Source organism: Cyanistes caeruleus, chromosome 18 (assembly GCF_971803275.1).
Source record: "Cyanistes caeruleus chromosome 18, bCyaCae1.hap1.1, whole genome shotgun sequence".
Taxonomy (NCBI): Eukaryota; Metazoa; Chordata; class Aves; order Passeriformes; family Paridae; genus Cyanistes; species Cyanistes caeruleus.
In genome coordinates, this window is record NC_141718.1 from 9,692,928 (window position 1) to 9,704,389 (window position 11,462).

Consider the following 11,462-nt stretch of genomic DNA (forward strand, 5'->3'; position numbering starts at 1 on the left):
AGCCAGCTGAGCTGTCAAACACCTTCTGGTTGCTCCAGGCACTCAGCTCTGCAGCTTCTCCTCAGGAGAGCTCTGCAGAGCTCCACACCTCCCTTGAAAGTTTTGGAGCACTCAGATGACACTCAGCTGAAGACCATCCCTCTCCCAGCCCCAGCCCTTTTGGAATGGATTTAAGTCGAAGCTTTCTTGCTAAATTTGGCTTAGACCGGACAAAGTCCTTGAAAAAAATCCAGCTGTACTCAGAAGCTTCTCTGCATTCACAGGAAAATGGACTGGCTGACCTAAGAGGTCTTTTCCATCTCTAATTTCTGTGGTTGCATGATTCATCCCCTCCTCTTTGAAAGTGTTTCTTACATGAAACATCTCATCAGAGGGGAAAAAGAAATTATACTAAATAATCTTTTTTTATTTCCTCTCCTCATTGTCAGAGCCTGGGAGAGGTGAGGGATGTGTCTGCCCCCACATGAACCGAGGAAGGCAAAAGGCAAACCAGGATTGAGCTTAGCAGCTGAAGGAAGCCGTTCATGCTGGCTGGGGTAGGAGGAGTTCTGCTGGAGACATCCTTCCCTGGAGCTCTGCTGTTCCTCACTTCCTCAGATCAGGAGAAAACGCTGAGCTGGGGGGCAGCAGCCATCTCCCAAGGACTGAGCAATGGGCACGTCCCCAGCGAGGAGAGGACATCCCTCAGATTGCTGCTCCCAGGAGATAAAATCACAGCTCCTCGGGATGCTCCTGGCAATCAGCTGTGGGCTCAGCCTTCTCAACATCCCCCAGGAATTTCTCTCCTAAGACCTTTCCCAGTTTCCTCTGGATCCATTTGGCTCCTGCAGCCAGGAGTTCTGGAGATAACTGCTCACAAGGAGCACAGTTTGTCTTAAATCTTGTTTCTGCCACCTTCACCCGAGGGCACGAAATGGGGTTTGGTCCCCCACTGGCTGTTTGGAAATGTTGCCAAAGACATCCCATAACCTCAGAAAGGAAGCACAAAACCCCTGAGGTCAGCCAAGGCCTTCCCCAGGAGTGCACAAGTGCATCTTTCCATCCTACAGCAGCCCTACAGCATCCTACAGCATGGGGAGGGAACTGGGAATTACCCTTGGTGGGCACCAAGCCAGCCCCTGAGGCACCCCCCAGTCCTGTCCAAGCCCAGGGAAGTTGTCCCATCCCTGTATCCCTCTGACCTCTGGATTTCTGACTGCTGGGGGTGTCTCTTCTCCCATGGCTCTCAGGTGACTCCATTCTCATGAGGGATGAACTGAAGATCACCAAGTCATTCCTATTTTTCCTCTGGATGATGCCTTTCAACCCAGCCCATGGCCTAATCCTTCCTCTCCCACACTTTCAGCAGTGGACACCGGGTGATATTCCTGGAAAACATCTACTCACAGCTGGTTTCTGCTTTCAAATTTGAGTGCCAGGTTGGATGCAGGCTGACATCAGGTGATTTCCAGAAGGGCTGGGGAGCTGCTGTGTTTTGGGGCTGGCACCCACTGGAAGCCACTCATCCCATGGCATCAGGATGGGAAGGCAATGGGGGACAGAGCTGCTGTCCCCAAAATGAGGGGCAGAGGGGAAAACAAAAGGGACAAACCCATGCAGGAAGGCGAGCTCAGCATCTGATCCTGGCTCACTTTTCAGTGAGGTTTTGCCAGGGATTTGGGGATCAGAGGTGGTTTGAATGATAATTACCCATCTTCGGCTGTCACCCAGGACGCGTTTATGTGAAGAATTGTTGTGACCATAATATAGGACTTTCAGCTCTTTTTATTTCATTGATTTAGTGGATTTTCATTCTCTCTTTTCTTTCATTTTCTGGAAGCACTATAAACCCAAAGTCCTCCAGCATCAGCCCTCTCTGCAAAATGCAGATTTATTTTTCTTAAACAAAGAGTAAAGCTGAAGCACTTACAGTCAGGGAATCACCCAAAATTTGAACACTTGCCAGGTACCATTTCCACCCTTAAGAAGTACCAATCCTTTTTCCAGATGACATTCCAGGACATTGATTTTTTTTTTTTTTTCCCTCTAATTTATTTTTTCTTTTCTCCAACATCGCTGCTACTTCAACAAAAGGGGGGAAAATGGGTTTTCTTACACAGATGAAGCAATCCAAGAGGTGGTGGAAAGCTGGACCTCCACGAGCCGAGCTTTGAAATGAAAATCTGCCCTTTTTAGGATTAACGAGGAGAGTGATAAAACAAGGGAACAAATTTCCAGAGGGAGACATCAACCCTCAGCTGGCAGCCGGCCGCAGGGGAGGCTGCTGCCTGCCCACAAGTTGTGGGGCAGGATGCAAAAATCACCCCCAGCTCACACTCCGTGGGAGGTCAGACTCCACGCTCGCCAGGGTCCCTTCTGGCCCTAAAATCTATGAATCTATTGATGCTCTGAGGCTTAAAAAGCAGCAGCTGCTCCTACGCAGCACCTAGTTCTCATAAGCATTTGGAATAATGGATCCATATTGTGCCAATGCATACTAATGTTAATATACATTTGCAGCACACAATGTGATGGCTTTGGAGACACCCAGGTGTCAGATGGAATCAGTGTCACTGACACACCGTACCCAGGACTCCAGCACAGGTCCCTCTTGGCTTCTCCAGCGGGAAGCTTTCGCTCCTTGGAAATTATTGTGTTTATCCCTTATGTTTCTGTAGGGAAAAACAATGAAATTTATAAAGGAATTGTACCGGGCCCACCAGGGCAGGATTGGTGCCTGTGGTTTGTGCAGGGTTTGGGGTGGGGATGTGAGGGAAAACAAAGAGAGGAGCAGTACGAGGTGCAGCCTTCTGCTCTCCCCGGTGATCTCCTCTCCTGCAGCCAGGGGCTGCTCCCAGCTCTGTCCCTGCTGAAGTCTGGAGAAGTTGTACAAAGCCTCTGCCGGGTTTAACCCCCTCAGCTTTCAAGTGCAGGCTCAGGTTCAGACCCTGCAAAGGGAAAATGGATGTGCTTCGGGATTGTGGGGACACAGGAGGAACAGGCTCCCCCCTCCAGCCCCACTCCCTCCACAAACCATGCATGGGTGTGCAAGTGGAGAGAAACACTCTGGGTGTCAGGGGAATTTGCACCCCAGAGCTGCCCTGGGCGTTTTGAGAGGGTTTAGAGCACGTGTGGAACACCTTCACACTCATATATATACACACAGATACCTCATCTTCTCATAATCAGCATCAGCCTGGCCTAAAATCCTTTCCCAGCCTCCCTTGTCATGCTGATATGAGCCCATTTCTTTACAGGAATTTGGGATAGCAGCACAGCGCCCAGCAAGCCCTCAGCTGTTTGAATGTTCATTATTCCAATCAATCCCAGTGCTTGGGACAAGGGGATTTTGCCATCACCCAGGCTGACCCTGCCTTGGGACTCTCTCAGGCTGGGCTGATCCTTGCCCATCCCTGTCTCCCTTTGTGGAGAGTTACTTCCAATGGAAAAGCTGAACCTATCTTCTTCTCCTGCTGTTTTTTGCCCCTTGCTATTAAAATAATAATAATTATAATAAATTAAAGCCTATTGTAAATATTAAAAGAAAAAAGAAAAATAAAGAAAGAAACCAACAGCTGCCCAAGTCCCCAGGGACTCTGATCCCCTTTAAACCCTTCACGGCCCCACAGAGTTCCCTGCTTCTGGATCTCCTCTCCTGTCTTCCAGACACCCTGGCAAGCCCAAGATACCCCGATATCATTGGGATAGCCCTCAATCAGAGCAGGTGGAGCTGTTTCCGCGGTCCCGACTGTGATTTAGGGAGGCAGGTGTGCATTTCCAGGGAGGATTTGTCAGCAGGAGGAAGCGGGGATGGAGGAGAGGGGACTGCGGGAGGGAGAAAGCAGCGTGGCCCTGTGCCCGGGTGACAGTGACAGTCCGAGCACAGCCAGCACAAGCGCACATTAGGCAGCTGATGAGGTTAGAGAGGTCCCGTGCAGCCTTTCCCATTCCCTGAGGCGATGGAGGAATTATCCCGTCCCTGCCCAGCGCCAGGCGCTTCTGCCCCGGCTTCTCCCCCGGGCTGTGAAGCCGCTGTTGGAGCGATCCAGGCCAAACTCTGGGCCCCATCCCCGGTCCCAGAGCAAGCCCAGAAAGGGCTCTCTCCTCCGACCTGCACGGAGAGAGAGAAACCTCATCCCCTGGTAGGAAAAGCCGGGGCTGAGGGCTGGTTCGGCTCCCCGGAGCCTGGGTACGTCAGAGAAGGCAGGGCCAGGAGATGGGTGTTGCAGGGGGAATGTGCGTGTGCAAGGCTCGGTTTTGTGTGGAACGTGGCCCAGGGATGTGCTCCGAGCCGCGGGGATGCGGGCAGCGAGGACTGGGGGCTGGCAGGGAGCCGTGCACACGCTCGGGGGAACGCGGGGATGGGAGATGCGGGAGAGGATGAGGCAGACAAAGAGCTCAGCGGGCAGGGGACCCCCAAACCCTCCCAGCGGCCTGCCCTGGTGGGGACACCCCGCAGGTGACCCCGCTCGCTGTGGCGGGGGTGCTTTGAGTGTGTGAGGACAGGAGCGTTTGCACAAATGCCCGAGCGTCGCCTCTCCCCGACATTCGGGGTTCGCAGCTTCCTTTACCCCGTGGGGCTCCCCCCCTGCCCCGGCACCGCTCACGGGCTTTTTGGGGATCGCTTTTCATCGCAGCTGCTGTGAAGTGAAGAGAAAAACCGCGGCAGGGCCGATGCCATCAGCCCCAGCGGGGTCCTGGGCAGCGCAGCCCCCATCCCCCCGGGATGAAGGACTTGGGGGGGCATTGAGGGGGTCCAGGGGTGTCTGGTAATTCTATGGCGGTGCTGGCAAAATTTCCAGTCTTTTCTGGTTGATTTTCTGTGGGAGAAGGGAAACGGGAAGTGATGGAAAAGCAGAGAGGGACTGAGAGATGGGAAGGGAATGTGTGGGAAATGAGAGGGGGAAACGAAAAATAGAGCAGCAGAGGGTGTGGGGAGAGAGAAAGGAAGAGAAAGAGTGGGAGAAAGAGTCGAGAGAGGAAAAGAGAAAGAATTGAGGGAGGAAAAAGAAAAGGAGTAAAATAAAAAAGAAAATGAGGGGAAACGGGGAGGAAAACAAAAGGAGAAAAACAGAAAAAATGAAATGAAAAAAACATAGGAAAAAATATCAGCGAAGTAGGTGGGGAAAAAAGGAGAAACAGCAACAACAACAAAAAAGAAATAAAAGAGAAAAACGGGTAAAAACACAGGAAAACAGAGAAACACGGAAACCCAGGAAAAATAAAGAGAGAAGGGAGAAAACAAAAAGGAAAAAAAGAAAACAGACAAAAAAAAATATAAAAGCGAAAACGGGGAGATGGAGGTGGGGAGGGTGAAGGCGATGGAGAATTGGGCAGGGTGGAAGGGGCAGCCGTGCCCGCAGGACGAGGGGAGGGAGGGAGGGAGGGAGGGAGGGAGGGAGGGAGGGCCGGGCCCGGCGGGGCTGCGCTGTTCAGGACCCTGGAGAGCTCCGCGGCTCCGGCGGGACACCGGGGACACCGGGGACACCGCGGGGGACACGGCGGCACCGCGACCCCGGCGGGCTCCTCCATCCCGAGCCTCAGCCCTGCCCAGGGCATCGCTGTCACATCCGTCCTGGCGCGGGACTCCTCTTCCACTCGGGACGTGGAAGGAGAGGAGCGGCGCTCCCGCTCCACTTTATGGCTGAAAAGCTCCCCCTCGCCCCTCCCGTGGAGCTGCCCCTCTCCCTCGGCGGCCCCTTTGGCTCCGCGTGGTTTCGGGGTGCGCTGGGTCCCCCCGTGTGTCCCCCCGTGCCCGTCAGCAGCGAGCTGGGAGCTCTGCGCTCCCCTCATCCCGCCCGCAGTGCGGGCCGAGCGCTCCCCCCTCCCTGTTCCCCAAACAAACCCGAGGGAGGGAGGAGGACCCAGAGGGGCGCAGCCTCTGGGGGTCACCCCACGCCCCCACAGCTTTGGGGTCCCGTGTGAGGGGGGTACCCGGGGTGAGACCCCTGCCAGCTCCCTGCTCTGCCTCGACCCCCGACGGGAGCACCGGGGCGAGCTCCCTTCCTCTCCCTGCCTCGCCAACAGCTCCTCGGCCCCAGCTCCAGCCCTGCCCCCCCGGGTGCCCCCCGAACCCCCCCGCTCCGGGGGCTTCTGCCCCACCAGGGCGGGCTCCCCACGCACCGGCTCGCTCCGTCCCGCCGCTGCTATGCGGAGCTCCGCGGTTGCCGCCGGCTTTTCTCATGCAGATTCCCTCTTTCACACCTCCCAAACAAAAGCAAACGGGGGCATCGCCTCGCCGTGTCAACACACACGCTCATTAGCGGGGAGGCGGCGGGGGGAGCGGCTGGGAACGGCTCGAGCAGCCCCTCCGGGGGGGCGGTCGCATCGACGGGAGGTTGTAGCGGGCCGGGGATCACCCGAGGAAATTTGGAGCGAGTTCTTAGCCGCATCCCCTCCCAAGTCACTAAGTTTCCGAAGGTCTGGGCTTGTCTCCGGCTCGTTTCTAGCAGCACACGCTGCTCACAGCCAGGCTTTGCCCACTCGCGGTTCGGCAGCTCCGCGCAGAGCGGGACCCCGAGCCAGGGCCGGCCCAGCCCCGGGGAACCGCCGGGGAGCTGGGAATGGGGGTCCCGGCATCGCGCTGGAGCCAGGAAGGGCCGGGGTGCAATTAAAGCTTCGCCAATTACCGCAACCCGCGGGGGGAAAAAAAAGGGGCTGGTTAAAATGGTTGTGGAGAAGGTGGGGATGACTGTGGGGAGGTCGAGGGGAGCAGGGAGAAGCGGAACCTCGCTCGGCGCTGGCTGCCCCGGGAGCGGCAGCCCCGGCCGGGGTCCCGCGGGGTCTCGGGGCGCTCCGGGGACCGCTCTGAGCACCGAGCTCGCACCGACGGCTCTCGGAGCTCCGCGACCGCCGGCGGCACCCGCTTCCCTGCCCCCGCTCGAGACTTTTGTGTCTTCTCTTTGGTTTGGAATTCATTTTCCTTTTTTTTATTTATTTTTATTTTTATTTTTTTTTTTTTTTTAAGTGGTGTGGTTTTGTTTCGCTTTTTTTCCCGTTAAATCGCCTCAACAGAGCCCGCTCCGCCTCTCCCGGGGCTTCTCCCTGCCGCCGGCACCGCCGCTCATTTTGTGCCTTTTCCTCCACCGAAACCCCGTGCCGGAGCTCGGGAAGAAAGAAACAAAAAATTCGTTAAAATGAAGTAAAAAGAGTAAAAACCCGAATTAAAAATCCCCCGGCTGTTCGTTTGTATTTAGGCTGAGGTGCGGCAGGAGGCTTTGGTTTGTTTGTTTTCTTTTTCACACCCCCCGGCGATTCCAGCAACACCCGTGGGGAGCGGAGAGCTGGGGCATCTCCTCTCGCCGGCACCTTCCTCGGGCCCCTTCTGCGGGATGGGGAGGAGGAGGAGAAGGAGCCGGGGGTGGGTTGGAGGCGTGGGGGCTGCGTGGGGCTTTGTGCGGGGCGGGGGGGCCGCATTGTTCTCTGGAGCTGTGCACACTCACACACTCACACTCACACTCACACTCACACTCACCTCGTGTCCCCCCCGCCCCAATAATACGGAAATTTCCATGTCCCAGCTGCCTTCCCCTTTTAACCTTGGTATTAATTTAGGACGGATCTTTTTAAACAGCCCTATAATGCATTCAGACGCTGCTGGAGGTTTATCTTTTTTTTTTTCCTCCCCCCCCCCCTTTTTTTTTTTTTGTACCGTGGGTTATATTTACACCCAAAACAAAATAATTACACTTTTGTTGGCGAGAGAAAGCTGGTGATTAGACTGTGGCTCTTTGCAGCAAACCCTTTCTCAGTGGTACACCAGGACAATTTTTCACGGCTGGGTGAAATCAGACGCGGGAGGTAATGAATCCTGTGAGCTATTTAAATTTACAATTTGTAACGCAGTCACTCAGAAACGCCTATGGCCCGGCGAGGAGATGCTTGCTGGGTTTGTTTAATGTTAAAACCTGCCCCGTCCCCCCTCTTACCAGGGGAAAGGAGGGGAGCGCGGGGGGAGCGGAGCCGCCGCCTCCCACCGCGCCCGGGCTCCGCATCCCCGCTCCGGCCGGAGCCGCCGAGCCCGGCCCCGCTCCCCGCTCCGAGCCCGGCCCGATCGCCGCCTCCGAGCCCCAAAATAGTTGGTAATATCTACAAACTCGGCGGCGGAGCATCCGAACAGATAGATAATTAATTACAAAACACAGGGGGAATATGCAAACCGCGTATTACAAATTCTACAGGGCTTAACTGATTGGAAACAGATTATTATCTTGTTTGTCTTTTGTCTGTTTCACTTATCCCTCTGCCGTCTGTTGTGTTGTAAGTTGATACACTTTATTCTTGAAAGGGGATTTTTTTTTTTTTCCTTTAATAATATAGTAAATTCCATCAACATCTTGTATAAGCGACGCTGCTTCTCCACGCATTACCCTGTTAAAACACAAAAGGTTTATTAGTTACATATAGGCGGTCTTATGGGCCCTGAATTACCATCTGTTACCATGGGGGAATGTGGCTGGGGGGAGTTTCTTGGGGCTCGGGGTGGTTTTTCCCCTCGGATTTATTTATTCCTTGACTTTCAAACGAAAAAGGCGAGGGCGGCGGTGGGGAGCAGGGGACGGGGCGGGGGTCCCCAGCTGGGGACAGAGGGTGGCCGGGAAGGGACCCGCGGGGGTGTGCGAGGCCACGGGAGAGCAGCGAGGCGGCGTGGGGCACAAAAACCAGCGCGGGGACCGCTCCCGGAGCCCGCACGGACCATCCCTGCGGCCCAGATTATCCATAGGTTTATCCATAGGTTTATCCATGGGTTTATCCATGGGTTTATCCATGGGTTTATCCATAGGTTTATCCATAGGCGCGGGACGGCGCTGAGCAGCGCTCACCCCTGGGAGGGGACACGCGTGGATCTCCGGCCCCTCTCCATCCCGGCCTTCCTCCTCCGTGCCCGGGAGGCTCGGGGATCCATGCTCCCGATGCTCCGGCCCCTCTCCATCCCGGCCTTCCTCCTCCGTGCCCGGGAGGCTCGGGGATCCATGCTCCCGATGCTCCGGCCCCGCTCGAGCGCTGGATCCTGCCCCGAAATCGCTGGAGGCTGCGGTGGGAGCGGGCCCCGCACATCCCCGCACATCCCCCGCGCCTCCCAAATTCCTCCCAAGCGCCCGGGGAATGCCGCAAACTTGGGCAGAGCCCTGCGGGAGCGCGGCCGCCATCGGCCGTGGGTCCCTCCTCTTTCCCGTGCCTTCGCCTTTCCTGCCCGTTTCTCCCCTTTTTAACTCGCTGCAGTTTTCATTTCCTTTCTTCTCTCTTCTCTGGCTTTTTTTTTTTTTTCCTTCCGTCTTTGTTTCCTTTTCTTCCACCTCCACTTCCTTGCTCCCTCGCTCTGGCTCTTTTCCTTCGCCCTTCCCTTTTGGTTTCCATTCTCTTCTATTCTCGCCTTTCTTTTTGGTTTTTTATTTCTTTCCTCCGATTTATTTTTCCTTTTCTCTTCTTTTTCCTTCATTGCTTTCCCCGTCTTCTTCCTTGCCTTCTTTATTTCTGTGTATTTTTTCCTTTCGTTCATTTATTTCTACTTTCTTTGCTTCTTTGCATTTCTCTTATTTTTTCTTCGTTTTTCTTTGGTTTTCCTGTCTCTTCTTAGTTTCTTCCTTTTTCGTTTCCCTTAATTTATTTTTCCTCACTCTCTCTGTCTCTTTTCCCTTTCTCTCTTTTTTTTTTTTTCCTGCATACATATTCTCTTTTTCTTCCTGCGCTTTTTCTGGTTTTAGTTCCTTTTTCCTTCTCTTTTATTTTACCTCCCTGATCCTCTTAAATTCCCTTATTTCGATTCTCCCTCTTTCCACAAACATCCCTACACACAAAACTCCACTTCCCGCCGATGCCCTCGTGCCGTGGTGGGTTTGTTGGGATTTTGAGCTGGGGGGGGTTTTTTTATTTTTTTGGTTTTGGTTTGGGTATTTTTTTTGCCACTGCCAGGAGCATTTCCCAGCGCCACAATGCTCCACAGCCACGGGTTACTTCGGGCTGGAGCGAGGGAAAATAGAAAAAAAAAAAAAAAAAAAAATGAAAAGAAAAGTGTAATTTTTTAATATAAAAATTCAGGGATTTTGGCTGGAAGAAACGACGGGGAACGGGAAGGAAGGTTCGGCCTTCACCTGCCCCGTCGCTTTCCTCCTCCTCTCACGGCCGGACCCCAGGGCCGCCTCATCCCCTCCCGAAATCTCCGGGGAACGGAGGGAGAGCCCCCGACCCCCGCTGGGGCGGCAGCCCCCGGCCCCAGGCTGGATCTTCCTCCCCAAAACCCTCCCCGAGCCCAGGCCGGGGCCGCTCCTTCCCCCGTCCCTCCCGCGGGGTCTCAGCTCCGCCGCACCTGGAATTAAAGAGAAAACTCAGTGCGGGAGGGGGGAGCGGCCGCCGCCCCCGGGACGCCCCGGGCCCGCTCCCCCCGCCGGGAGCGCGGAGCGGGGAAGGGCCGAGGGGCGGCGGGGCCCGGGGGACAAAAGCCGGGGGGGCTCGGGGGGGTCGCATCGCTCCGGGGGAACTTTTCATCCCGCTCCTCTGCGGGAAGGAGCCCCCGGCCTCCTCCCCATCCCCAGCAACCCCTCCCCTCTCCCAAATACACCCCCTCCCTTCTTTTTCCCACTTGTTGCTCTTCCAGACAAAAGCGTCTCTTCCCCTTGCGCAAAACAAATATAAAGCCCCAAAAACCAGGTGATGCTGCCGCCCAGAGCGACTCGGGACCCCCCGACTCCTCCCCGAGCATCCCTTGAAAAGAAACAAACGCCAATTAAAATAAAAACGAAAGGAATAACGGTGGGCCAGCGGTTTCTCGGCCGTGCCCCCCCGGCCCCCCAGCCAGGTGCGTACTCACTTCGCGGCCCAGGTACAAGGCACCCTCAACAATAGAGGCGCGTTGTTTTTTTCCCTCTGTGCCAAGCACAAGGCTGGAGCCAATTTAGATATGCTATAAATTAAGAGGTTGCCATGGTTACCGCCCTCCCATTGGCCGCATCCCGGGTGACGCTGCCCTCGGCGTCACCAAATCTGAATAAGGATGCGCGAATTACTAAGGCGGGGGACAAAGCTGGCGATGGGGACAGCATGAGAGTGGCGGCGCGGCGGCGGCGGAGCACAGCGAGGCACCGGGGCTGCCGGCTGCAGGGGGGGGTTCATGCACCCCTCCCGCCGCGCCCGCTGCCGCAGAGCCCGCCAGCAGCGCGGCCGCCGCTCCGCCGGCTCCCGGGCCGCTCCGCAGGCACCGCAGGGAGATTTGGGGGGGTCTTTAGTATTATTGTTATTATTATTTCTCGGGGGTGGTTTGGATTATTTTGGGGGGGGGCATCGTTTTTTTCCTCCCGTCGTCGAGGCTCCGGAGAGAAGAAGGGGAAGAACTTGACAGCCGCCCCGCTGCCCTCCCCTGAATTTTTTGTTATTCCTTCTTCTATATTTTGTTAGTTTTTGGTTTATTTCTTTCGATTTTCTTTTCTTTTCTTTGGTTTTTATTTTTATTTTTATTCTCCTTTCTTTTCTTCCATTTTAATTTATTT

General features: G+C 55.2%; 1 long non-coding RNA gene across 1 annotated transcript; it reads right to left on the bottom strand.

The window, feature by feature from the left end:
- Nucleotides 1–8,084: 8,084 nt before the first annotated feature.
- Nucleotides 8,085–10,833, bottom strand: LOC147649924 (uncharacterized). The gene is made up of 2 exons (XR_015277740.1): nucleotides 10,787–10,833; nucleotides 8,085–8,349 (listed from the first exon to the last, which is right to left on the bottom strand). It is a non-coding gene; the product is annotated as an uncharacterized LOC147649924 (long non-coding RNA).
- Nucleotides 10,834–11,462: the final 629 nt, after the last annotated feature.